Genomic DNA, 23,258 nt, shown 5'->3' with positions numbered 1-23,258 from the left:
CCACTGCTGGTTATGGTCCGAGAAATCCCCAGAGGGAGGAGTCTCTGGATATTCCCTCCCCCCTTTGTTCCCGAGCTTCTCTCACCTGATCCGATCACTCCTGACGCCTGTCTCGGATCATGATCAGATGACCGTTCCTCAACGCAACCATGCTTCAGTGTCCAGGCCGGGAGAACAAGCTCAAACCACTCAGTCACCACAACTTACACCTCTTTTTTGGGGGGGGGCATGTCCATGGGCGTCAGTTTGGTTTGAAATGTGCTGGGGACAGAGACGCATTCGGAAGTGCATTTTCAGAAGTGCTGGGTACAATGACGCATTCATTTTTTTTCTCTCTTTCGTGCAGGTTATGGTTTGAAAGACGATGTCCTGTAGCTCAGACACTTTTCAACAGGCCCACCCAAAAAAAAAAAAAAAAAACTTTTGCCTATTCGAATTTTGTCAATAATTATAAATAAATAAAAAATCGCCAATAAGCTCATAATTTGTGCTAAAATAGTGTTTAGTTTTAAAAACCATTTAAAAAAGCTGGTTATATTTTGATGTTTTTGCGCAAGTTCAGCAGACAGTGAGGTTCGGGTTTGTTCCGATCAGAGCTCGTGAGTGGAGAGCGCATTTCTGAATATTCCACTCCGCTCGTTCATTCCGCAGGGTCGCTCGCTCACCAGATGTCCTGTTGCCTGGTTCGAAATCGAAAAAAAGGACCGGTAAAAGTAATGATTATGAATGCGTCTAAATGTGTCTAAATACGCTGTGAATGTGAATGTGCATTATACGCTGAGTTTCGGTTCATTTATGAGACAAACTCCAGTTCACTCGCCGGCGCCTCCATGTCGTGATTCTGTTATATTTACTTCTTATTTATTAAATCCAGGCAATTTGTTCATGAAACATTGATTAAAATGAAGATATAATTAATACAAAACGAAATTCAATTTAAAGAAAGCCAGCTGTTCTGTTTGAGGTCTCTGTGAATGTTTTAAAGCAGTATTTTAGTGCCGCTTTCAGAGCGCTCACGTTGACACGCTCAGAACTGACAAGTTGTTTTTTCCCTCATAAATGCGAACACATAAAATAAAATGAATATTATAATGTTTTTTTGTTGGGTCAGACAATGATTACCAAATTTCTCTCTCATATTGCTCCTCATAACCACTGAAAACGAAAAAAAAAAAAATTTGAACCAATAGTCAAATTAATATGGACTGAAGTTAAAAGTGGTGGGTACAAAATGACTCATGACAAAATCTGGTGGGTACGCGTACCCCCGTCCCCCCCGAAATCGACGCCTATGGGCATGTCTTTTATAGTTGGACAAAACCAGTGAAACTAAAGCATTTTAACAAAGAGTGGGATTCTAATGTAGGTGTATGAAGTAACATAGGCTCAGGCTTTGTGAAAGATGGCCACTGCACTGATTTAAACATGTTTCTGTTGCTGCTTCATGATGACTCTTGTGATCTCGCCACTATAATCCGAGAGTAAAGTGCAGTTCTTCATCCGCTCCACTAGGCGGCAGAAGCGGGTTTCTCCTTCAGTCTGACACTTCTGCTGCTTGACAACAACAACAACAACACGTGCAGATCCTGCAGATGAGAAGATGACAGCTCTTAATGTCACTTTATCAGCACATATTCCAGCTCAACTGCAAATAAAACCGACACACAGACTGATAAAATGAAGGAAACGAGTGTCACGCGACTCACCTGTAAGTAACTTTCCACATAAAGTCAATTTCTTTTGTCAAATGACTCGCTCGCTCTATAGCAAACCAATCGCTAGTTGTAGCGTTACCTTTTTAGTCTCTGAATGAATCGCCCTCTGATAAGAAGGACTATTACAGTGTTTTCTGGATTAATGTGAGAGTCAGCAGGAGTTGTGTGAAGCTCTGATGTTCTCCTGTTGCTTCATGCTTTTCTACTTCCTGTTATGACTGGAATATGAGAGTGAAACATCCTTTAAAAATTGTATTTTATTTGAAAATGTCATAATATTACTACAAACATGAAACAATGAAGTAAAGAGCAGTGACTAGACACTTTGCGGTTGGTTTTGCATCGCGTATCATTTCTGTAATCTTGACTGATGTTTTGTAGGTCTGGCATTCTTTGAATGAGGAATTAGTTTTTAGTTTTATTGTGTTTTAATAATTTTGTGGCCTGTAAAACAGTAATTGAATTGAACAAGACGAACAGTAGATTGATTTATACAGCATTAGTGATGTATAACAGATTTAATTTTAGAATTTTTTTTGTAAATTCAGATTTGTGTTTAGATGTACAGTGTGTAATGATGTGTGTGTTTAGATGTACAGTGTGTAATGATGTGTGTGTTTAGATGTACAGTGTGTAATGATGTGTGTGTTTAGATGTACAGTGTGTAATGATGTGTGTGTTTAGATGTACAGTGTGTAATGATGTGTGTGTTTAGATGTACAGTGTGTAATGATGTGTGTTTGTTTAGATGTACAGTGTGTAATGATGTGTGTGTGTTTAGATGTACAGTGTGTAATGATGTGTGTGTTTAGATGTACAGTGTGTAATGATGTGTGTGTTTAGATGTACAGTGTGTAATGATGTGTGTGTTTAGATGTACAGTGTGTAATGATGTGTGTGTTTAGATGTACAGTGTGTAATGATGTGTTTGTTTAGATGTACAGTGTGTAATGATGTGTTTGTTTAGATGTACAGTGTGTAATGATGTGTGTGTTTAGATGTACAGTGTGTATGATGTGTTTGTTTAGATGTACAGTGTGTAATGATGTGTTTGTTTAGATGTACAGTGTGTAATGATGTGTGTGTTTAGATGTACAGTGTGTAATGATGTGTGTGTTTAGATGTGCAGTGTGTAATGATGTGTTTGTTTAGATGTGCAGTGTGTAATGATGTGTGTGTTTAGATGTACAGTGTGTAATGATGTGTGTGTTTAGATGTACAGTGTGTAATGATGTGTTTGTTTAGATGTACAGTGTGTAATGATGTGTGTGTTTAGATGTACAGTGTGTAATGATGTGTGTGTTTAGATGTACAGTGTGTAATGATGTGTTTGTTTAGATGTACAGTGTGTAATGATGTGTGTGTTTAGATGTACAGTGTGTAATGATGTGTGTGTTTAGATGTACAGTGTGTAATGATGTGTTTGTTTAGATGTACAGTGTGTAATGATGTGTGTGTTTAGATGTGCAGTGTGTAATGATGTGTTTGTTTAGATGTACAGTGTGTAATGATGTGTTTGTTTAGATGTACAGTGTGTAATGATGTGTGTGTTTAGATGTACAGTGTGTAATGATGTGTGTGTTTAGATGTACAGTGTGTAATGATGTGTGTGTTTAGATGTACAGTGTGTAATGATGTGTTTGTTTAGATGTACAGTGTGTAATGATGTGTGTGTTTAGATGTACAGTGTGTAATGATGTGTGTGTTTAGATGTACAGTGTGTAATGATGTGTGTGTTTAGATGTACAGTGTGTAATGATGTGTGTGTTTAGATGTACAGTGTGTATGATGTGTTTGTTTAGATGTACAGTGTGTAATGATGTGTGTGTTTAGATGTACAGTGTGTAATGATGTGTGTGTTTAGATGTACAGTGTGTAATGATGTGTGTGTTTAGATGTACAGTGTGTAATGATGTGTGTGTTTAGATGTACAGTGTGTAATGATGTGTTTGTTTAGATGTACAGTGTGTAATGATGTGTTTGTTTAGATGTACAGTGTGTAATGATGTGTGTGTTTAGATGTACAGTGTGTAATGATGTGTACAGTGTGTAATGATGTGTGTGTTTAGATGTACAGTGTGTAATGATGTGTTTGTTTAGATGTACAGTGTGTAATGATGTGTTTGTTTAGATGTACAGTGTGTAATGATGTGTGTGTTTAGATGTACAGTGTGTAATGATGTGTGTGTTTAGATGTACAGTGTGTAATGATGTGTTTGTTTAGGTGTACAGTGTGTAATGATGTGTGTGTTTAGATGTACAGTGTGTAATGATGTGTGTGTTTAGATGTACAGTGTGTAATGATGTGTTTGTTTAGATGTACAGTGTGTAATGATGTGTGTGTTTAGATGTACAGTGTGTAATGGTGTGTGTGTTTAGATGTACAGTGTGTAATAATGATGTGTGTGTTTAGATGTACAGTGTGTAATGGTGTGTGTGTTTAGATGTACAGTGTGTAATAATGATGTGTTTGTTTAGATGTACAGTGTGTAATGATGTGATTGTTTAGATGTACAGTGTGTAATGATGTGTTTGTTTAGATGTACAGTGTGTAATGATGTGTTTGTTTAGATGTACAGTGTGTAATGATGTGTTTGTTTAGATGTACATTGTGTAATGATGTGATTGTTTAGATGTACAGTGTGTAATGATGTGTGTGTTTAGATGTACAGTGTGTAATGATGTGTGTGTTTAGATGTGCAGTGTGTAATGATGTGTGTGTTTAGATGTACAGTGTGTAATGATGTGTTTGTTTAGATGTACAGTGTGTAATGATGTGTGTGTGTTTAGATGTACAGTGTGTAATGATGTGTGTGTTTAGATGTACAGTGTGTAATGATGTGTGTGTTTAGATGTACAGTGTGTAATGATGTGTGTGTTTAGATGTACAGTGTGTAATGATGTGTTTGTTTAGATGTACAGTGTGTAATGATGTGTTTGTTTAGATTTACAGTGTGTAATGATGTGTTTGTTTAGATGTACGGTGTGTAATGATGTGTTTGTTTACAGTGTGTAATGATGTGTTTGATTATGCCGTGACTCTACAGAATCGGTGATGTGTTGTGGAGCGTAAACCCGGCCAACAGAAGCAGAGCTCAGAGTCGTGTGACAGACATTGACTGTAATGATGGACTTCTGCTCATGGACAGGTAATGTATATGATGTGTGATTGTGTGTTTTACTGTGCTAAACATGTAGGTTCCTATCACTTTATTTTTGAAGGGCCGCCCCTTTGAAAAGCAAATGATGGGAACCTAAACGGGTGGGGAAGGGACAGGGAGTGAATTTTTTTATATACTAATACATTTTTTGTTCCCTGTTGTCCAAAAGCATAACCACTGCTGGTGACTGTGCCGGAAGCTCCGGGGGGAGACCGCACTGGTTTCCCCCTCGTTTGGGCGCGCGCCGCTCACACACACACACCTATCGCAGAGACCCGGCTGGGATTGAACCAGCAACCTCTGAACCGTGAGGCAGCGCTCTTACCTGTGAGCCACAGATCTCTTGTTTCTTCATCTGAAGGAACTTCTATTTCACTATTATCCTGAGAGTTTCCAATAAAGCAGTTAAAGTGAGATTTGATCCTGTGTCTTCATTACAGTCTTGTCCTCTGAGAGTGTGTGTTTATCCACTCACCCATCATGGATTTCACAATAACTGTTTTTTGGGACTCCTTGTCTAATGAGAATAATTGAAAGTCAGCAATAGTGGGATTTGAACTCAGGACGCTGTGATTGAAACACAACTCTTTCTCTCCTGAGCCACTGAGACTGCAGAGATGATGAGCGATTTCAACAGGTTTGATCCAGAGCTTTGTGTTAAATGATGAAGAACTTCAGCAAATGTTGGGCTTGAACCAGAACTTTCTGGTTTGGAAGGTAGACAACTATCCACTGAGCCACAGAGCCTGAGACGCACTGATGATGGTTTTAAGGTCATTTAGATTTGATCTTAACTTAGGTTGAGGAAAAGATGTTCATCATGTCTGTGGGATTTGATCACAGGTCTCTGTTCCAGTGTTGTGATTCAAAGGCACTCGTTTACCCATTACACCACTGAGTTTCAGTTAATAAATGTGCTTTATCATCTCTTATATTGTTTGTAGTGTAAAAACAATGAAAAAAAATTTTTTTTTATCAAACAATGATCCTCTTCCACAGAGATTGTGTCGAACTCAGGGCTGGTTTGGTCTTTCATATTAGATTTAATTACTTTTTTCGTAGTTCAAACCTTAAGACATACTTTTTGTCATTGTGGAAAAATACTCAATTACAATACTTGATAATCACTGATATTGCAAGGATTAATTATACTTCATTAATTAACCGAGTAAACAAAAAGATCTGTTTATACTGAGCTGTTCTTGATGAATAACTTTTTTGATTTGTTAAACTGCTTGTTTTTCTCAAGTTGATTTTATATCCAAGCCCTATGATCCAAGCTTGTAATTGCGCCCTCCTGTGGTGATTGGAGTGAATTACACCGGTGTAAATTGATTACAAGAAATATATGTAAGGGTTTCGCCCTCCTGTGGTGAGTTTGTGAATTACATTGAGTCTAATGAGCAAGTGTAAAATGAGGGTGAGAGCAGAAAAACATATGAACTGCCAATCATACCGATGTTCCGTCCATAAATATATTTGCAAATAAGTCAAAACACTTTGGCTTATTTGTGCTGAATTTTGTTAATTACACCAAAACAAATTAAGTCCAATGAATTTAAATGTGTTGCGCCTTCCTGTGGTTATTTTTGTGAATTACAATGATGCAAATCGAGTTTAATTAATTAAAATCTTTTTTGCCCTCCTGTGGTGATTTGTGTGAGTTACACCGTTGCAAATCGAGTCTAATGAACATAAAAGTGTTTCGCCCTCCTGTGGTGATTTGTGTGAATTACACCGTTGCAAATCGAGTCTAATAAACATAAAAGAGTTTCGCCCTCCTGTGGTGATTTTCATAGACAGTAAAAGAAATGGACACAGCGACCCCATAGACTTCAATGGAGAAAAGTAGAAAAGAGAAAAGAAGCTCTCACTTCCTGATGGTCGAGCGTACTGCGCAGACTCAAACTGAGCTTGACGACGTAGATGTGACGTGAGCAACCCGTCTGTCTTCTAGTAGCTGTGTCAAGAGAAATCTGAATCATTCCCTTCCGAAACTTGCAGAGACGGAGAGTGTGAGTGGGAGGTGTCCATGAGCTAGGAGCAGGAGAAACTTTTGCTAAGTATTCTGATTAATCATTTTGTCATTTTGCCTCCACATCCCCCCGATTGCCTGCGAGCTTCTCCTCCTTTCCATACGGTAATCTCTCTACTGTGCGACAGAGTCGTGTGGTTATGACGCAATCGTTAGCCTATTTTTACAAAAACTGCTTCTACGGGGCCATGACATAAGATACAAGGTAATGGAGCCTTTTATACATTTTCGTGTTTCTTTAGGAATAAATAATGGACAAATGGAGTCTTTAAACGCCTCAGATGTAAAGTTATTCGCTGTCAAAGTGACGCCAAAATGAATGGGAGTCAATGAAATGCTAACAGCAGGTGATGGTCCGCTAATCAATGGCGGCGCCCGGGGAAGCTCCAGTTTTTTCCGAAACATTGGCCCCCTGGTGAGTGAATTACACCATTGCAAGTCAAGTCTAATAAACATAAAAGAGTTTCACCCTCCTGTGGTGATTTGTGTGAATTACACCGTTGCAAATCGAGTCTAATAAACATAAAAGAGTTTTGCCCTCCTGTGGTGATTTGTGTGAATTACACCGTTGCAAATCGAATCTAATGAACATAAAAGAGTTTCGCCCTCCTGTGGTGATTTGTGTGAATTGCACCGTTGCAAATCGAGTCTAATGAACATAAAAGAGTTTCGCCCTCCTGTGGTGATTTGTGTGAATTGCACCGTTGCAAATCGAAACTAATGAACATAAAAGAGTTTCGCCCTCCTGTGGTGATTTGTGTGAATTACACCGTTGCAAATCGAGTCTAATGAACATAAAAGAGTTTCGCCCTCCTGTGGTGATTTGTGTGAATTACACCGTTGCAAATCGAGTCTAATGAACATAAAAGAGTTTCGCCCTCCTGTGGTGATTTGTGTGAATTGCACCGTTGCAAATCGAGTCTAATGAACATAAAAGAGTTTCGCCCTCCTGTGGTGATTTGTGTGAATTGCACCGTTGCAAATCGAATCTAATGAACATAAAAGAGTTTCGCCCTCCTGTGGTGATTTGTGTGAATTGCACCGTTGCAAATCGAATCTAATGAACATAAAAGAGTTTCGCCCTCCTGTGGTGATTTGTGTGAATTACACCGTTGCAAATCGAGTCTAATGAACATAAAAGAGTTTCGCCCTCCTGTGGGGATTTGTGTGAATTACACCATTGCAAATCGAATCTAATGAACATAAAAGTGTTTCGCCCTCCTGTGGGGATTTGTGTGAATTACACCATTGCAAATCGAATCTAATGAACATAAAAGAGTTTTGCCCTCCTGTGGTGATTTGTGTGAATTACACCGTTGCAAATCGAGTCTAATGAACATAAAAGAGTTTCGCCCTCCTGTGGTGATTTGTGTGAATTACACCGTTGCAAATCGAGTCTAATGAACATAAAAGAGTTTTGCCCTCCTGTGGTGATTTGTGTGAATTACACAGGTGCATATCGAGTCTAATAAACTAAAAAAGTGTTTCACCGTCCGCTATGCTTAAAGTGCAACTATGCCTTTTTTTTTTTAGAAACTTTATTAACTTTTCCTACCATCTATTCTGATTCGATTACTAAACCTAATATTACCTGTAAGACATTTTACCAGCATGTCAGATTTTTTATTGGCTAATTTATGTATTATATAAAAAAAGAAAGTAAAATAGTTGTTGTATGTCTGTGTGTCAATAAAGTAGCCTATGCAAATGCTACAATATAAACTGCATAAAGCTTCTTTGTCTACAGTTGTAAATCAGAAAGGCAGTTTTACATCACTAAGTTACAGACAAAACAAAAGCAATCTCGATGTAATACACTTTTACTTCTTTAACAGCAGTAATCTGTCATGTATTGTTCATATTAGGATCCCATTACAGTTATTAAACAGTCCTATTAAAACATTTCTTGGGTGATTTTTATGACTCATGCAAATACATATTTTAGTATAAATTATTGCCCCCATTTCTCTGTGGAACATTTACTCGTTGTATAGACATCTGTACTCTGTTATGATCACAGTGAGAAGAGCGGAAGATATTTGATTGGTGCAGAATTAGCTTTATAATCCTATCAGTTCAATCGATTTAAGAAAATCTGTGTTTTGAACAAACCTGCATAGTGTTATATCTGTTCTAGAAGAGGCTCTCTGCCGAAGAAAAACCCCCCGGATAAAACCAGTCTGGTTTAAGATTGGTTTTGGCCACTTGTTTTAGCTGGCCAGTCTGGGAAACCAGCTACTTCCAGCTTAAACCAGCCAACCAGCAGACAGGTTTTTTCAGCATTATAATATATGTCATAAGTCATTTTGATACAGACTTTAATGATAATTAGACTATTAGACCATCGGCCCTTTGTTCATAATAAACAATAAAGCTTTTCTCGAAAACTGGTGTGAATCTACAAACACCATTGTTTTAACTGTGAACAGAAAACGATAAAGAATACTTAAAAGATCATTAAAAAACTTCACACTTAAACAAGCCACCCAAAGGGAGTGTTTTAGAAGATCTTTTATCCCTATTATATTTGTGTTTGAGTGTCCTCCATGTGACTCTCAGATCAACACATTTATCTGTCTGACTCTTACCCCAGTTCATTTGATTTGAATCAGCTAGGCCTACCTGTAGACTCTAAGTTTATCTACTGGTTTAGATGCTGACAAAATCCCTGATTTGTTTTAAAATATATCAAATACAACGTTGTGCGGCTTGTGCCCTCTCCCCAACGACTGCCACTCTGAGTTTGGTGTTTCTTGTATTAATGCTGCTGATACACTTGTTGACCACAAGAGGGAGCCGGTCATCACCTGTTTTTCATCTGTCTTACGTTAACGTAATAAACTCTGAGTTTTCTTATGAGTAACTAGACGTTTAAGAACTGAGTCAGTAACACAACTTGAAGTGGTTTTCAGTCTGTTGCTGGTGAGACACGACTCGTCTGGTAGAAACTGGTGCAGTTTGTCATTCGCTCCTCTACGGGCGTAAGTGCTTCACGTTCATGACTGCGTTTGATCCTTGTCAACAACATGATGACACCTGATGTCCGTTCTGATCGTTTTACAGTCATAAAAGTACAGATCCTGCAGATGACAGCTCAGTGACAGTGTCATTCAACAGCACATAGTCCAGCCCAGCAGCAAAATCAACTGACACACATTGCGATAATGGGGGAAATCGACAATGCCACGCGACTCACCTGTAAGTAACTTTACGCATAAAGTGCTTTTCTCTCGTAAAGTCACTATCACGGATTATATAACAGTCCTCATTTGTATTTAAGTTGTTAATTAAGTTAGTATTGATGTATTATTCTTCTGATGTCAAATCAGTTTGCTGGAGTCACTGGTTGATGCTGCTCTACTGTTGTATTTCTCAACTCACTTGTCAGACCTTTAGAAGAACAAATGAATCAGTAATTGTTGCTTTACCTTTATAATGTAAATCTAAGTGATTCCTATAAAGCTTATAAAGTAGAATAATAAGCAATAGGGCTTTTTATTTGCTGATGTTGTGGTGTCACTTTAGGTAATAGTCTAATGGCCCTTACGAACATTAACCATGGTTTTACTAAAAAATAAGGTTATTGTAAACCCGGATAACCACATATTAACCATGGTTTTGGTACACTTACCATAGTTTAACTTTTATACAAATTGTAGGTTAATCAATCTGCCAAAAAAACAACAACATGGTTAGCTAGTTAGCTATACTTTTACTATAACTTTAACTATAGTATAACTATAAATATGATATAGTTTTATAGTTAAAACTATAACCAAAAAGTGGTTACCCAAAATTATTGGCACCCCTAGAATTTGTTATGAGTAAAATATCTAAAGTATATTCCCATTAATATTTACATTTTTTAGCACACCAGAATATATGTAAATATGAGGAAACACAAAGGCCAAATTCACTTTATCATCCATCACAATGAGTAAAACCAAAGAATATAGTTCTGATGTGCAGCAAAGATTGTTGAGCTTCACAAACTAGAATGTGGCTGTAAGAAAATGGCTAAAGAATTGAAAATTCCCGTTTCCACCATCAGGGCAATAATTAAGAACTAAAGATGTTACGAATCTGCCAGGAAGAGGACGTGTGTCTATATTGTCTTAATGCACGACGAGGAGGAAAGTTTGAGTGGCCAAAGACTCTCCAAGGATCACAGATGGAGAATTGCAGAGATTAGTTGAGTCTTGGGGGTCAGAAAGCCTAAAAAATATATCAAACAACCCCTTCATATATCAAACAACCCCTTCATCCAAAAACAAGCTCCAGCATATTCAGTGGTCAGATTGTCAGACACGACGGGACTGGATTCTGTGGTCAGATGAAACTAAACAAAAGAGCTTTTTGGGTTTGGTGCAAACTGGGATCCCATGTCCACGGTTAAATATACTGCTGGATCTTTAATGTTGTGGGCATATTTTTTTTTTGCTGGAGGTCCTGGACATCTTGTTCAGATACATGGTTTCTAGCAAATACCAAAAGCTAAAAAATCTAAACCTGACGGCCTCTGCTAGAAATCTTATAATGGGCCGTGGTTGGATCTTTCATCAGGACAACAATCCAAAACAAACATCAAAATCATCACAAAAATGTGCCACTGACAACAAAATGCCATGACCATCCCAGTCCCCTGACCAGAACCCCATAGAAAATGAGTAGAGCACCAACATGGATCTGGGAATCTGAAGGATCTGGAGAGATTCTGTATGGAGGAATGGTCTCTGATCAGAAAGTATTTAATAAAAGGGTGCGTATTGTGGAGAAAAACATTAATTTCATAATGTGAGTTTCCCCCCACTTTCAATTACTTTTTACTTAAATCACACGATAGCTTTTAGCACATTTTTTTTATGAAAGATCAAAGGAATAAACAATGAAGATTTAGCCTATTTTTTACAGCCATCTTTGATCATCTTTGCCAGGGGTGCCAATAATTCTGACCACAACTGTAAGTGATAGTTCAACTAATAATTGTCATCGTTTTCTCACCCTCGTGTTGTTTCAAACCAGTATAACTCTTCTGTGGGACATAAAAAAAGATATTTTGAGAAATGTGTCATTGACTAGACTTGATTATTATGTCCAAAAATCTGAGTAAAGGACTTAATGGCTTTAAGATGTGTACATGACACAAGCAAACCTCTTCACTCCTGTTTACAATGCAGTTTTCATTATTCTGATTATTCACTAAGAATTGTGGTTATTTTTTCCACCATTATTCACACACCCCAGTGCACAGCACAAATGATAAACTCATCATCTACTTGCGTCAAATGCAAAACACATTTCTATGATGTATTGGATTTTGACTGTGATGCGCCTAAATGTCTTCATGTCAGTGTTTTGACCAACAATACACTTCATTACATTCGTGTCGCGCAACGTTGTCCACATGAACCCCAAAAATGTGACGCTGCCTTTACTGCTGTGGTTACAAATCTGTGCATGACATCTCACTAGTGTCCATCACAAGCACATGTAGGGCTGCACAATATATCGAAATTATCGAAATATCGCAAATGTATATATCGCGATATGCATATCGCAACACCTTGCAATAACTGGGGTCATGATCAAAAGACAAAGAGAAAATCACTCACTGTTCTTGGCTGAATAAGAATCAGTATATATTTAATTCATAGAGTGAAAACTAAGTTTTATTTTTACATTTGATTATTCAGTTTCTGTTGTTAAATAAACCTAATGTAGGCTTTCCTGAACCCCTAAACCCCGTGGTTTACACTGATGTTAAAATAACACTTCTTATGCGACAGTAAAACACTGATGTTCACTTTCAGAAGTTGTAGGGATGTTTTCTTGTCACAAAAAGAATGTGAAACGCGTATGTAGGTTATATCATTTTAAATATATTTTAAAGAAAATTTAAGTTTATTTTACACACTTTAAGCATTATCGGATCGCATATCGAATATCGCATTATTTAATGAGTTATCGCATATCGCATTTTTCTTCAATATCGTGCAGCCCTATGTACATGCACACTTTGGTCAGAGTGGAATACATGCGATTGAAGGGTTTAGATGCATACGCCACATATTTTACTACGATTATTGTTACTACAATTATGAGCTAAATTGCATCAATTTGATCAAAGAATTGTTTACATGAGGTAAAGTTTACTCTCATTATAATCGCATTATGAGGGTGCCTGTAAAAGTAGTAAAATTGTTTTATTTTCTCCATCCAATAGAAGTCAGTGGTCATTAAAACCCATTGAAACAAAAATATCTTCTTTTGTGTTCCACGTCATGCAGGTTTATAATGACATGAGGGTGAGCAAATGATGACAGAATTTACATTTTTGGGTGAACTTTCGGTAACCGTTTGGTAAGTTTTATTTACTGTCCTACAACACATTGAGAACCGGATGGAGAGATTGTAAAACATGTTTTTTTGCGTCCCCAGAATCACAGAGACAGACTGAAGGCCATAACCTCGACTTCTACAGCATGTGAGTCACACAGCATTCATTCAGCAGAGAAAGCTGATGAACACAGTTGAGTTCAGTAGTGTGGAGCACAACATACACCAGATTAATAATAAGGCATCAAGTAATGTTGTGTGAACAAACATACACACTAACATTTTCTTTCTATTCAGTGTTCTTATAGTTTGTGGCATGAAACACATGAATGTAATTAGAAGTATCATCGCAACAAAACTGCAAAGAAGTTTGATCAAGACAAAAATTAGTATTATTGATATTGAGCGCTTGCAACGCCAAGGGAAAGCATGAACTGATAAGAACCTTGAAATGCAATGTAAGTCGCTTTGGATAAAAGCGTCTGCCAAATGCATAAATGTAAATTACTGGAGTATAATTTTTGTATTTGTTTCACATTGTAGTTTTAGACACATTTACAGCCGTCAGGATGTTTCTATGAACTGAAGTGATGCAGTTTACACAGCCGGAAGTGATGCAGTTTATAGAAACATCCTATTGTGGTCAAACTTACTTAAATTATTTTTTAACTTAAATTTATTATTTAATTTTTTTGCAGTGTGTGTGCACTGCTGATGAATGTATATATGTCAATTGACATTTATTAAGTTTTAGACAACTTTAAAATCTGTTTTTAAAGATTTTTTGCATTTATTATTGCTTTTTTTTTTTTTCAAAATGTCTGCAATTGCTTTTCTACAAAGTATACAAACGAAGAGTTCTTGTTGTGAGATGCTGATGGTCCAGCGGTCAGAGCTCATGGTGTGAGAGCTAAACCTGATGTGGGAGACCAGGGTTCAAATCCCCACTCTGCTGTTCCTCTAAATGGTAGTGAAGGTTTTTGGGGAAAAAATGCGATTTTTTTTAAATTAAAGAAAATACTTTTTTTTTATAAAAAAAAAGAAATTAAAAGCTTTTTTCCCCTTCTTTGCACCTCCTCCTCCTCCTCCTCTCCTGCCTTCATCTCTCAGCTCTGTGTTACCGCCCCAGGTTTGTCAGCCAGCCCGAGTCTCTGTGTTACCGCCCCAGGTTTGTCAGCCAGCCCGAGTCTCTGTGTTACCGCCCCAGGTTTGAGTGTCTCACTGTTGTGTAGCTCATCTGTTTTACCGCCCCAGGTACTTTAGCCAGTGAGTCCGTGTTTCTCAGAGTGCTCAGTTTTCTGTGAGCCTCAGGTCTCCATATTTTCCATCACACCTCTTGTTTGGTGTACCGCCCCAGGTACTTTGCTGTTGCCTCAGCTTTCTGTTTTCCTGTGGGATGTTTCCCACATGATGAGGTGGGGTTTGAACCCATTCCTCTATCGCAGCCTTGTCCGCAACCAACGTGTGTTTAGCCACTAGTGCCATCGTGGCTTTCACACTGAGAGAAGCTGTTTGGGGCAGTTTGTCTGATTTAACGACAACAATTAAACCTTAGCAATAGTGGGACTCGAACCCAGGACTCCAAGACTAAAGCACAACAGTTTATCTTCTGAGCCACTGAGTCTAAGGTGTCAATGGTGGTTTTGGATGGTGTTTTATGGAGACCTTCGTGTTATATAATAGAAAAAGCTTTTGTTGGGTTTGAACACATGTCTTCATTATCTGCAGATAATGTGTGTTTAACCACTGCACCATCATGGCTCTCACATTTGGTTTAGGAGTTTGGATCATGTTTTTGGATGTACGATGTAACGCATGTAAAAGGGGGATTTGAACTCGTGACTCCAAGATTAAAACACAACGCTTTATCTCCTGAGCCACCGAGCCTGAGATACTGATGGGTGTGTTGGGCTGAGCTTTATTGAGGGCTTTGTTACAGAAATATATAGTGAAAATATTAGTAATGGGTAATGCATTTAATATAAGCAGTCGTGGGATTCAAACTCAAGACTCCACAATCTATAACAGGATGCTTTACCGCTTGAGCCACTGAATCAGATGAGAAAATTGATGTTTTGAATGAGTTTTTCTTGAGATCTTTGTGTTAAATAATGGTAAAAGCTTTTGTTGGGTTTGAACCCATGTCTTCATTGCAGTATTATCTGCAGGTAATGTGTGTTTAACCACTGCACCATCATGGCTCTCACGTTTGATTCAGGAGTTTGGATCATGTTTTTGGATGTACGATGTAACGCATGTAAAAGGGGGATTTGAACTCGTGACTCCAAGATTAAGGGTGTACTCACACTAGGCACGGTTGCCATGAACCGGGCCCGAGTACGATTGTCCCCCCTCCCCACTCCCCCTCTGGCCTGCACTCACATAGGGTTTCAGCATTCGTGCCGGAGCACGCTTACTTCATTATGGTGCGACGGTTTCGGGATAAACAGGAAGAGCGGCGCTCTCACTGAACACAATGGAGTCCAGCACGGTTAGCGCTCACACTGCATGCGAACCGCGCCCGAGTCCAACTGAACCGTGCTCTGGCCCACCTCTTCCAAGCGGGCCAGGGCCGGCTAATCGAGCCGCGCCCGGGCACGGTTCGGAGCACTCACACTAGTCAAACGAACCGCGCTTTGGTGGTCAAACGCACTCGGGCACGGTTCAAACTGGCTAGTGTGAGTACACCCTAAAACACAACGCTTTATCTCCTGAGCCACTGAGCCTGAGATACTGATGGATGTGTTGGGCTGAGCTTTATTGAGGGCTTTGTTTTCTATAATGAAAATATTAGAAATTGCAAGATTTGAACCAGGAACTCATTGTATGACAGGCAAGTGTTTTACCACTGAGCCACAGAGGGCTTCGTTACAGAAATATATAGTCAAAATATTAGTAATGGGTAATACATTTAATGTAAGCAGTAGTGGGTTTCAAACTCAGGAGTTCAGGAACGCTTTACCGCTTGAGCCACTGAATCAGATGAGAAAATGTATGTTTTGGATGGGTTTTTCTTGAGAGCTTTGTGTTAAATAATGGTAAAATGTTTGCAATTGTGGGACTTCATCCAAGAACCCCACATATGAGAGACAAGTGATTTACCACTGAGCCAGACTTTGTGAACTCCAAGCTGGTTCAATTCAGTTGATTTTTAGTTTATCTACAGCATTAATGTAAGCAATAGGGGGATTCACAGGAAACTTGTGTTTAAATCACAAGGCTTTATTTCTGAAGCCACTAAGCTTTATTTGGTCAGTTTGCATTTGGAAACAGTCTTGATACACTTTGTTGGATATAATTCCCACAATTAAACACAAGCAATAATGGGATTTGAACCCAGGACAGTTAATCATCCACAGAGCCTGCAACGATCATGAGGCAGATAGTGTTTGGAATGCAGACAAGTGTATTTGTGTTTACATTTATTCATTTAGCAGATGCTTTTGTCCAAAGCGACTTACAGTTTAGGACTAAATTAAGCGAGTCATCGTGAAGAGGCAAAAACAACGCAAGAAGTGCTCAAAATACGAAGTTCAGGCATTGTTCAGAGTAGCTCAATGTATTTGTGTTCTTTGCTTTGTCAGAATTTACTGGCTCAAGAACATGAATCGCTTAATAATTTCCTCCACATTATCTGTGTACATTTGTATGACAAAACTTTATTATTATTTCTGCTCAGGCCTGAACCTGGATCAGTCACATGTACAACAAATTATAAAATATTAACCAGTTAAACACTGACAACACATACATGACTAGTAAATATAATTTGTTTATTCAAGTAAATAAAGTTTATATGAATTAGAAACACACCCAACACACCTGCTTGGAAGTTTCTAGTAAAGCTAAAGACCTTGATCAGCCGCTCCAGGTGTGTTTAATGAGGTTGGAGATAAACTCAGGAAAGTGTCTCTCCGGGAACAGGATTAGACGCCCCTCTTTCCTCCAACTGCTGTTTTCAGTTATTAATGCAGATACACTTATTGTCCACAAGGATGAGACACATTGATCTCTGCGGACTCTGAGATTCACCTCCTCGTCATCATCAGTGACACAGAGGAAGATCCCCTCATTGAGTCTGTTGTGGAAAACTGGAGAACATTTCACATGCTGCTGTATTTTCAGAAAAACATTCATTTAATAAAGAAAACCCCATAGTCTAATGGCTGTGTTGTTCTTTTAGTATCATAAATTTGATTTAATAAATACATACTATAGTTTTCTGTTCATGCTTTCACACTGCTGTGGTTCATGCAGATACGCTTATTGTCCACAAGGCGGCGCTGAAACACTGATCTGAAACTTTGAAATGCATGTGCCTGTTAAATTAACGAGTGAAAACTGCCTTTAAACACCATTAAATGTTTAGTCGTTGTATATATATTTTTAACTGTGAACAAACGTAATAAACAATACTTAAAATAGATAAAAACAAATAAACTTAAACGATAGACAAACTAAAAGAATCAGATCTTTCGTCGCGCACATGTGTGTTTACTCTTGAGATGTGACTTTCAGCAGAACATTTGATCTGTCTTTCTTACCCCATCAGAGGAGAGCTGATCTGACTCAGATCCTGACAAAATCATACATTAGTTCAACTATATGAAAATGAAATGTGTCAACCCTCTCACCGAGACCGAAAGTTCACTTACCCAGAGCACCAGTTTGGCTCTACAGTGCTGATAGAACGACAGAACCTGAAGCGCAGTTCTTCATCCGCTCCACTAGGCGGCGTGAGCGGGTTTCACCGTCAGAGCGACTCCTTTGGATCCTTGACAACATTGACGCTTGATGACAGTCGCTACAACACATGCAGATGACAGCTATTAATATCAAACAACTGGACATATTTCAGCAAATAAACCGACATACAGTCCGATAAAATGCGGGAATCGAGTGTCACGCTTTTCACCAGTAAGTAACAGTAAGTATAGATAATTTCTTCAGTAAATGAGTTGCTCTGTCAGGTAATTTAGTCTTTGTTTACATTCTGCTCTATTGCTGAACTCCCTCAGACCTTCAGAACTAATGAATCGGTAGTTGTTGAGTTACAGTTATAATCTTTGAATGAATCGCCTCCTGATATTCATATTATTTAGCAGAATTATAAGATATGGTGGTTTTTGTGTGTTGTTGTAGTCTTAGGTAATCTACTGGACTGATGTTTGTTAATAGAGTCAGTTGGAGTGAGAAGCTCTGGTGTTTGTTAATAGAGTCAGTTGGAGTGAGAAGCTCTGGTGTTTGTTAATAGAGTCAGTTGGAGTGAGACGCTCTGGTGTTTGTTAATAGAGTCAGTTGGAGTGAGAAGCTCTGGTGTTTGTTAATAGAGTCAGTTGGAGTGAGAAGCTCTGATGTTTGTTAATAGAGTCAGTTGGAGTGAGAAGCTCTGGTGTTTGTTAATAGAGTCAGTTGGAGTGAGAAGCTCTGGTGTTTGTTAATAGAGTCAGTTGGAGTGAGAAGCTCTGGTGTTTGTTAATAGAATCAGTTGGAGTGAGAAGCTCTGGTGTTTGTTAATAGAGTCAGTTGGAGTGAGACGCTCTGGTGTTTGTATAGAGTCAGTTGGAGTGAGAAGCTCTGGTGTTTGTTAATAGAGTCAGTTGGAGTGAGAAGCTCTGGTGTTTGTTAATAGAGTCAGTTGGAGTGAGACGCTCTGGTGTTTGTTAATAGAGTCAGTTGGAGTGAGACGCTCTGGTGTTTGTTAATAGAGTCAGTTGGAGAGAGAAGCTCTGGTGTTTGTTAATAGAGTCAGTTGGAGTGAGAAGCTCTGGTGTTTGTTAATAGAGTCAGTTGGAGTGAGAAGCTCTGGTGTTTGTTAATAGAGTCATTTGGAGTGAGACGCTCTGGTGTTTGTTAATAGAGTCAGTTGGAGTGAGACGCTCTGGTGTTTGTTAATAGAGTCAGTTGGAGAGAGAAGCTCTGGTGTTTGTTAATAGAGTCAGTTGGAGTGAGAAGCTCTGGTGTTTGTTAATAGAGTCAGTTGGAGTGAGAAGCTCTGGTGTTTGTTAATAGAGTCAGTTGGAGTGAGACGCTCTGGTGTTTGTTAATAGAGTCAGTTGGAGTGAGACGCTCTGGTGTTTGTTAATAGAGTCAGTTGGAGTGAGAAGCTCTGGTGTTTGTTAATAGAGTCAGTTGGAGTGAGAAGCTCTGGTGTTTGTTAATAGAGTCAGTTGGAGTGAGAAGCTCTGGTGTTTATTAATAGAGTCAGTTGGAGTGAGAAGCTCTGGTGTTTGTTAATAGAGTCAGTTGGAGTGAGAAGCTCTGATGTTTGTTAATAGAGTCAGTTGGAGTGAGAAGCTCTGATGTTTGTTAATAGAGTCAGTTGGAGTGAGAAGCTCTGGTGTTTGTTAATAGAGTCAGTTGGAGTGAGACGCTCTGGTGTTTATTAATAGAGTCAGTTGGAGTGAGAAGCTCTGGTGTTTGTTAATAGAGTCAGTTGGAGTGAGAAGCTCTGATGTTTGTTAATAGAGTCAGTTGGAGTGAGACGCTCTGGTGTTTGTTAATAGAGTCAGTTGGAGTGAGAAGCTCTGGTGTTTGTTAATAGAGTCAGTTGGAGTGAGAAGCTCTGGTGTTTGTTAATAGAGTCAGTTGGAGTGAGACGCTCTGGTGTTTGTTAATAGAGTCAGTTGGAGTGAGAAGCTCTGGTGTTTGTTAATAGAGTCAGTTGGAGTGAGAAGCTCTGATGTTTGTTAATAGAGTCAGTTGGAGTGAGACGCTCTGGTGTTTGTTAATAGAGTCAGTTGGAGTGAGAAGCTCTGGTGTTTGTTAATAGAGTCAGTTGGAGTGAGAAGCTCTGGTGTTTGTTAATAGAGTCAGTTGGAGTGAGAAGCTCTGGTGTTTGTTAATAGAGTCAGTTGGAGTGAGAAGCTCTGGTGTTTGTTAATAGAGTCAGTTGGAGTGAGAAGCTCTGGTGTTTGTTAATAGAGTCAGTTGGAGTGAGAAGCTCTGGTGTTTGTTAATAGAGTCATTTGGAGTGAGAAGCTCTGGTGTTTGTTAATAGAGTCAGTTGGAGTGAGACGCTCTGGTGTTTGTTAATAGAGTCAGTTGGAGTGAGAAGCTCTGGTGTTTGTTAATAGAGTCAGTTGGAGTGAGAAGCTCTGATGTTTGTTAATAGAGTCAGTTGGAGTGAGAAGCTCTGGTGTTTGTTAATAGAGTCAGTTGGAGTGAGACGCTCTGGTGTTTGTTAATAGAGTCAGTTGGAGTGAGAAGCTCTGGTGTTTGTTAATAGAGTCAGTTGGAGTGAGAAGCTCTGGTGTTTGTTAATAGAGTCAGTTGGAGTGAGAAGCTCTGGTGTTTGTTAATAGAGTCATTTGGAGTGAGAAGCTCTGGTGTTTGTTAATAGAGTCAGTTGGAGTGAGACGCTCTGGTGTTTGTTAATAGAGTCAGTTGGAGTGAGACGCTCTGGTGTTTGTTAATAGAGTCAGTTGGAGTGAGAAGCTCTGGTGTTTGTTAATAGAGTCAGTTGGAGTGAGAAGCTCTGATGTTTGTTAATAGAGTCAGTTGGAGTGAGAAGCTCTGGTGTTTGTTAATAGAGTCAGTTGGAGTGAGACGCTCTGGTGTTTGTTAATAGAGTCAGTTGGAGTGAGAAGCTCTGGTGTTTGTTAATAGAGTCAGTTGGAGTGAGAAGCTCTGATGTTTGTTAATAGAGTCAGTTGGAGTGAGAAGCTCTGGTGTTTGTTAATAGAGTCAGTTGGAGTGAGAAGCTCTGGTGTTTATTAATAGAGTCAGTTGGAGTGAGAAGCTCTGGTGTTTGTTAATAGAGTCAGTTGGAGTGAGAAGCTCTGATGTTTGTTAATAGAGTCAGTTGGAGTGAGAAGCTCTGATGTTTGTTAATAGAGTCAGTTGGAGTGAGAAGCTCTGGTGTTTGTTAATAGAGTCAGTTGGAGTGAGACGCTCTGGTGTTTATTAATAGAGTCAGTTGGAGTGAGAAGCTCTGGTGTTTGTTAATAGAGTCAGTTGGAGTGAGAAGCTCTGATGTTTGTTAATAGAGTCAGTTGGAGTGAGACGCTCTGGTGTTTGTTAATAGAGTCAGTTGGAGTGAGAAGCTCTGGTGTTTGTTAATAGAGTCAGTTGGAGTGAGAAGCTCTGGTGTTTGTTAATAGAGTCAGTTGGAGTGAGACGCTCTGGTGTTTGTTAATAGAGTCAGTTGGAGTGAGAAGCTCTGGTGTTTGTTAATAGAGTCAGTTGGAGTGAGACGCTCTGGTGTTTGTTAATAGAGTCAGTTGGAGTGAGAAGCTCTGGTGTTTGTTAATAGAGTCAGTTGGAGTGAGAAGCTCTGGTGTTTCTGCTGCTTCATGCTTTTGTAGAGATGCAGTGATTTTACTTCTAATGTAAAGCATCATAAATACAGTCCAGAACAGATCAGGGCTAACACCATGTGCTGGAAATCAGCCTTTTAGGATTACTCTTGTTTATTGTGAAGGAAAGTCTCATCTTAATTTGAATTGAATTAAAAGATTATTATTGATACAGCATCACTGAAATATAATACACTCAGCAATATATTTTTCACACTGTACAGCTTTAGGCTTTCAATTTATTCCATTTTCATGTATTAGCTAGTCTTTAGACTAACTTTGACATTCTCATTTTTTAGATGTAGAATATTGAGTAATTTTTTATTTTTTTTTAAATGTGTTTCTTTACAGAAGGAATGTGTTTGAACCATTACATCCCGAGCTCAGAGTCGTGTGACAGACATTGACTGTAATGATGGACTTCTGCTCATGGACAGGTAATGTATATGATGTGTGATTGTGTGTTTTACTGTGCTAAACATGTAGGTTCCTATCACTGTCTTTTTGAAGGGCCGCTCCTTTGAAAAGCAAATGATGGGAACCTAAACGAGTGGGGGAGGAACGGGGAGTGAATTTTTTATGTACTAATACCTTTTTTGTTCCCTGTTGTCAAAAGCATAACTGCTGCTGGTGATTGTGCCGGAAGCTCCGGGGGGAGACCGCACTGGTTTCCCCCTCGTTTGGGCACGCGCCGCTCACACACACACCACACACTCCTATCGCAGAGACCCGGCTGGGATTGAACCAGCAACCTCTGAACCGTGAGGCAGCGCTCTTACCTGTGAGCCACAGATCTCTTGTTGCTTCATGTGAAGGAACTTCTATTTCACTATTATCCTGAGAGTTTCCAATAAAGCAGTTGAAGTGAGATTTGATCCTATGTCTTCATCACAGTCTTGTCCTCTGAGAGTGTGTGTTTATCCACTCGCCCATCATGGATTTCACAACAACAACTGGTTTTTGGGACTCCTTGTCTAATGAGAATAATTGAAAGTCAGCAATAGTGGGATTTGAACTCAGGACGCTGTGATTGAAACACAACTCTTTCTCTCCTGAGCCACTGAGACTGCAGAGATGATGAGCGATTTCAACAGGTTTGATCCAGAGCTTTGTGTTAAATGATGAAGAACTTCAGCAAATGTTGGGTTTGAACCAGAACTTTCTGGTTTGAAAGGTAGACAACTATCCACTGAGCCACAGAGCCTGAGACGCACTGATGATGTTTTTAAGGTCATTTAGATTTGATCTTAACTTAGGTTGAGGAAAAGATGTTCATTGTGTCTGTGGGATTTGATCACAGGTCTCTGTTCCAGTGTTGTGATTCAAAGGCACTCATTTACCCATTACACCACTGAGTTTCAGTTAATAAATGTGCTTTATCATCTCTTATATTGTTTGTAGTGTAAAAACAATGAAAAAAAAAGTTTGATCAAACAATGATCTTCTCTTCCACAGAGATTGTGTCAAACTCAGGGCTGGTTTGGTCTTTCATATTAGATTTAATTACTTTTTTTTAGTTCAAACCTCAAGACATACTTTTTGTCATTGTGGAAAAATACTCAATTACAATACTTGACAATCACTGATATTGCAAGGATTAATTATACTTAACTTTCATTATCAGACTAAAAACAATATATGCTTAAGCTGAGCTGTTCTTAATGAAAAACTTTTTTGGGATTTGTAAAACTGCTTTTTTTGTCAAGTTGATTTT

At 38.8% G+C, this 23,258-nt stretch overlaps 1 protein-coding gene and 1 long non-coding RNA gene across 3 annotated transcripts in view; both read left to right on the top strand.

Moving 5' to 3' along the window:
* The window catches only part of LOC309496466 (uncharacterized protein), a 38,209-nt gene that overhangs the window by 4,538 nt on the left and 10,413 nt on the right, over positions 1-23,258 (top strand). The gene's annotated exons all lie outside the window — the stretch shown is intronic.
* Positions 1,100-22,412, top strand: LOC309496740. Of its 2 annotated transcripts, XR_014205205.1 has the most exons (9): positions 1,100-1,708; positions 4,763-4,864; positions 5,046-5,649; positions 9,975-10,109; positions 13,199-13,271; positions 13,350-13,395; positions 17,979-18,174; positions 21,896-21,981; positions 22,161-22,412. It is a non-coding gene; the product is annotated as an uncharacterized lncRNA (long non-coding RNA). The 2 variants fall into 2 exon arrangements; XR_014205206.1 differs by lacking the exons at positions 13,199-13,271; positions 17,979-18,174 and having other exon boundaries at positions 1,110-1,708.

This window comes from Leuciscus leuciscus (assembly GCF_965113295.1).
Source record: "Leuciscus leuciscus genome assembly, chromosome: 4".
Taxonomy (NCBI): Eukaryota; Metazoa; Chordata; class Actinopteri; order Cypriniformes; family Leuciscidae; genus Leuciscus; species Leuciscus leuciscus.
The sequence above is the reverse complement of the archived record's forward strand: the minus strand, read 5'-3'. Positions and strand labels throughout refer to the sequence as shown.